Raw genomic sequence first — 5,472 nt, 5'->3', positions numbered from 1 at the left:
ACTTTTTTACCATCAGACCTCTTGATACCTTCCTCAATATCATGAGAACAGTATGGGGGTAACTGCCCCCATGATACAATCACCTCCAATCAGATCCCTTCCTCAACACATGAGGATTACAATTTGAGATAAGATTTGGATTGGGACACAGAGCCAAACCATATCACATGCTAATCCCCTCTGCTGATAGAACCTGGCAAACACCAATTAGCTTTATATTTCTATGAGTACAGACTCTTATTCTGAATATTTCATGGAATCATATAATATGTGACCTTTTGTGTCTGGTTTCTGTTAGCATTTTCAAGGTTTATCCATCCTTCAGAAGTTCTGTGTAAACTATTTTTATGGCTTATTATTCATATACATATATATATACATATATATATATATATATCACAATTTGTTCATCCATTCATCCATTAATGGACATTTGTGTTGTTTCCATCTGTTGGCTATTGTCAATAGGGCTGTTAATTAACATTTGCAAAATATTATTAGTTTGAGTAACTTCTTTTCATTTTGTGGGTATATACCTAGGAGTGGAATCATTAGGTCAAATATCAATTCTATGTTTAACTTTTTAAGGGCCTGCCAAAATATTTTTTCGACAGCACTATGTTTTGAATGTCCTTTCCAAAACTCATGTTGAAATTTAATTGCCATTTTGATGGTATTAAGATGGGGATCTTTAAGAGATTTGTTTATGAGGGTAAAGCCCTCATGAATAGATTAATGCTGTTATCATGGAAATGGGTTTGTTATCACTAGACTGGGCTCTTGACAAAAGGATTAATACTGTCCGCATTTTTTCTCTCCCTATGCCTTCCATTATACGGTGACCCCACTAGGTGCTGATGCTATGCTCTTAGACTGCCTAGCCTCTAGAATTGTGAGCCAAATAAACATTTTTTTTAAAATTACCCTGTCTGTGATATTTGTTATATCAGCAGAAAATGAATAAGATGCACAGTGACTGAACCATTTTCTATTACCACCAGCAATAAATGAGGTCTCCAATTTCTCCACATCCTCAATAACACTCGATATTTTCTGTTGTTCTATAACAGCCATCTTAGTGATTGTGAAGTAATATCATTTTGGTTTTGATTTGCATTTCCTTTTTCACTAGTCATCAATGAAATGCAAGTCTAAACCATACTGAGATGCCACTTCACACCTACTGTGATGCCTAGAATAAAAAATGTATTAATTAGCATTGGCAAACATGTGGAGAACCTCACTAACTCTGCCATTAGGAACTTAAATGTCTCAGACATTTTGAGAAAAAGACTAAAAATTCCAGAAATAATTATACTTAGAGTTACCATATATGACTCAGCTTTTCCACTTTTAGATATGTAACTGGAAGAAATGAAGATATAAATTCACACACAAATATATACAAGATTGTTTCAAGCAGCATATTTTATAATAGTCAAATAGTGAAAGAAATCCAAATGTCTATCAACTGATAGATGGATAAACAAAATGTGTTATATGCGAACATTGAATGAATCTTGAAAACATTATGTAAAGTGAATGAAGCCAGTCACAAAATACCATATATTTTATCATTGCACTGTAAGAAATATGAAGAACTGGTAAATCCATAAAGATGGAAAATACGTTAGTGGTCGTTTAAGGATCTGGAGGATGGTTTGAAGAGAGGGTGATAGCTAAAGAATATGGGGTTTTTTTAGTGATAAAAATATTTCGATTTACTTTTGTAATGTGCGGATATCAGCAAATATACTAGAAAACATTGAGTTATATAATTGCAAAGGGGTAAATTGGTTGTTATGTAAAATTATCTCAATAAAATTGTTTTTGAAAATGTAAGAGAAAAAAAGTACATTCTAAGTGCCTGCTGAAACTGAGTTGCAGGTATCTTAAATCAGAAATTCACCTGTATCTAGTGCTTAGTTTTTCTCCTTCAAAAGGAAATGTATTTTTGTCATTCCACAATAAGCAGCTCAGCAGAGCAGAGAGGGAAGGACTATGGGACAAACCTATGGACTGGCAGCTTCACTTTGTTCTATAACTAGAGGCCTCTTCTTTGGAGTCACAGGCTTATCAAAGCTCTCTATAGGAGTGGTTTGCCTTCCTTGGTTTCATATACGACAAACTAGGAAGTACTAGTTGCTTGAAGACCCCTGCCCTCTGATGCTCACCGAGGACAATTGTGGCCTTATCTGGATTGTTACACCGAGGGCAATCATCCCTGAAATTGTTTCAGCAGATCCTGGGTCTACAGAAAGGAGACAAGACTCAGGGATTGAGGATGGGGTATTTTAGTGGATTGGAGGCTGCCAGCTAGCTCTGCCTGGGTGACAACCTGAGAATTTTGGAACCCTGTGGCCTTAAAACTTCCAAAGGTGTCTGTTTTCTCATTAAGTAACCTAAGTGTTCTTTCTTTATTTTGGGGAAGTCCAGAAGAACATGCTACAGACACGTTTAATCCACATATACTAGATGTGCCAGCTGTAATTTTTAACAATGGTTCAAGATTCTGCAAAGCGGCCTGTGTGGAGAGATTGGACACCACCATGTCAACAACTCCATCTTGGGACATCCTAAATGCAACATGCCTTCAGCAAGACCCAACCAGAAGTATTTCAGGGGGCAAGAACCCTTATACAAGTAGGAGGACTTATATCTGCACTACCCCAATGAGTGTGGGCTGGTACCAGGATGGGATGACATGGAGAAACTCTGGAAACATCTCTTTGAGTGGGAGCCCAGAAAGAAACCCAGCCAACAGCCTGTACTCATGATTGAGCCCTCTCAGAACCCTAGAGAAATTTGAGAAAAGCTTGCAGAAATGATGTTTGAGAACTTCAGTGTCCCTGCTTTCTACCTGTCTAACCATGCAGTGGCAGCACTCTGCCTCTGCCTGTGTTACAGGCCTGATGGTGGATAGTGGACATGGGGTCACGTGCACTGTCCACATCTATGAGTGTTACTCCCTGCCTCGTGCAGTCACCAAGCTCTTTGTAGCAGGGAGGGATGTCATAAAGCACCTCACCTGGCTCCTTTTTGCTAGTGGGTGTACTTTTCCTTGCATACTCTACAATGCTTTGGTAAATAACATCAACGGGAAGCTGTGCAACGTCGCCTTGGAGCCACATAAAAAGCTATGCGAGAGGCCGGAGACATCCTGAGGGAATACAAACTGCCAGATGGGAATGTCATCCACATTGGGGACCAACTGTATCAAGTGCCCGAAGTTCTTTTTGCCCCTGACCAGCTGAGAATCCACAGCCCGGGACTCTCAATAATGGCCTCCAGCAACATAATGAACTGTGACACTGACATCCAGAAGAAAGTTTTTGCAGAGATTGTACTGTCTGGGGGCACCACTCTCTTTTCTGGGCCAGAGGAAAGGCTCATGAAAGAACTGGAACAGCTAGCTTCCAAAGGTACTCACATCAAAATTACGGCGTCTGTTGCTCGATGCTTCGTGTGGATTGGTGTATCCATCGTGACCTCTCTGAGCAGTTTCAAACAAACGTGGGTTACCTCTGCAGATTTTAGTGATTATGGGACATCTGTGGTTCAGAGAAGATGCTTTTAAAGATCCTTGAGCTCAGGGAACAACTCGATAGGTGAGATCACAGAAGCACCAGTGGGAGGTGCCACTGTCCTTAAGGCTTTTTCAGGATGTAGAATAAAAGTGTTTTCACATTTTATATTTCTATATATTTTTCTTTGCACATTGTTGAAAATGTTGTGCAAGTATCTATTTGAGTCCCCACTGAATTCTTTTGGCTATATACCGATAAGTGTATTTTATGGGTCATTTACTAATTCTTTTTTTTAACTTTTTGGGGACTGCCAGAGTGCTTTTCCGGTAGCCTCACCATTTTACACTCCCATCATCAATGTAAGAGTATTTTATTCTCCTTGTTGAAAACACTGCTAGTTTTTTGTTTTTTGAATAATAGCCATTCGAAAGTGGTATCTCACTGTGATTTTTATTTGCATTACCATAATGGTTAGTGATGTCTAGCATTTTTTATGTGCTTATTTACTATTTCTATATATTCTTTGGAGAAATATTTAGTCAGTCCTTAGCCTATTTTTTAATTGGCTTGTGTGTAGTTTGGCAGTCTAGTTTAGGAGTTCTTTATGTAGTCCAGATATTACACTGCTATTGTATATGTGAGTTTTATTCTCCTATTTATTGGTTTGGCTTTCTACTCTCTTGACGTTATCATTTGATGCACAAAAATTAATTTTGATAAAGTCCAATTTATTTTTTTCTTCATTTTCATTTGGTATCATATTTAGGAAACCATTGCCAATTTCAAGGTCATGAAGGTTTACTCCTATGTTTTCTTCTGAGAAACATAGGAGTATGTTTCTCAAAACATAACTTTTGTTGTGTTTTTGTTTTCATTCTTCCAAATATATGTTTTCTTGTATGGTATCAGTTCTTACATTTAGGGTTTTTATTCATTTTGAGTTAATTTTTTAATGCCGCATGAGATAATTGTCCAGCTTCATTCTTTTGTATACAACTATCCTGTTTTCCCAACACTATTGAAGATACTGTTTTTTCCCATTGTATGGTCTTGACACCCTTGTTGAAAATCAATTGAACTTATATGTATAGGTTTGTTTCTGAACTCTCAATTCTATTCCATTAATATATAAGCTTATCTTTATGCTACGACCACACTGATTTTATTACAGTTGCTTTACAGTAAATTTTGTAATTAGGAAGTGTGAGTTGTCCAATTTTGTTCTGCATTTTCAAAATTAATTTGGTTATTTGGGGTCCCATGAAATCCTTAAAATCCAATAGATTTGGATTTTAGAACAGGTTTCTCCATTTTTGTAACAAACACCATTAAAATTTTAATAAGGAATGTGTTGAATTTGTATATCACATTTTTAGTATCATCATCTTAATAATGCCAAGTATTCCAATATACGCATAAAGGATATATTTTGACATATATGTGTATCTTTGACTTTTTTCAGCAATGTTTTCCAGTTTTCAGTGTACAAGTTTTGTGCCTAAGTTCATTCCTAATTATGATTTTATTCTGTTGTAAATTGAATTAATTCATTTTCTTTTCAGACTGATTTTTAATAATGTATAGAAATACAACTGATATTTGCTTGTTGATTTCATATCCTACAACCTGGCTAAATTTGTTTATTAGCTCTAATGTTTCTGTGTATATTTTTATTCCTTAGAATTTTCTACATGTAAGTATATATCGTCTGTAAACAGAGATAATTTTACTTCTCCCTTTCCAGTTTGGATGCATTTTTAAATCTTGTTCTTGCCAAATTGATCTGGGTACAACTTTCAGTACTATACTTGCATAGGAATTGGGAAAGCAGCCATCCTTTTCTTCTTCCTGATCTTAGGGTCAAATCTTGTAATCTCTCTCTATTGAGTATGATGTTAGCTGTAGGTTTTTCATATGTGGTCTTTGTCATGTTGAGGATATTTCC

General features: G+C 36.5%; 1 pseudogene; it reads left to right on the top strand.

Moving 5' to 3' along the window:
* Nucleotides 1-2,166: 2,166 nt before the first annotated feature.
* Nucleotides 2,167-3,710, top strand: LOC112130743 (actin-related protein T1-like; annotated as a pseudogene).
* Nucleotides 3,711-5,472: the final 1,762 nt, after the last annotated feature.

The sequence above is a fragment of the Pongo abelii genome, chromosome X (genome assembly GCF_028885655.2).
Source record: "Pongo abelii isolate AG06213 chromosome X, NHGRI_mPonAbe1-v2.0_pri, whole genome shotgun sequence".
NCBI classification, from domain to species: Eukaryota; Metazoa; Chordata; class Mammalia; order Primates; family Hominidae; genus Pongo; species Pongo abelii.
The sequence above is the reverse complement of the archived record's forward strand: the minus strand, read 5'-3'. Positions and strand labels throughout refer to the sequence as shown.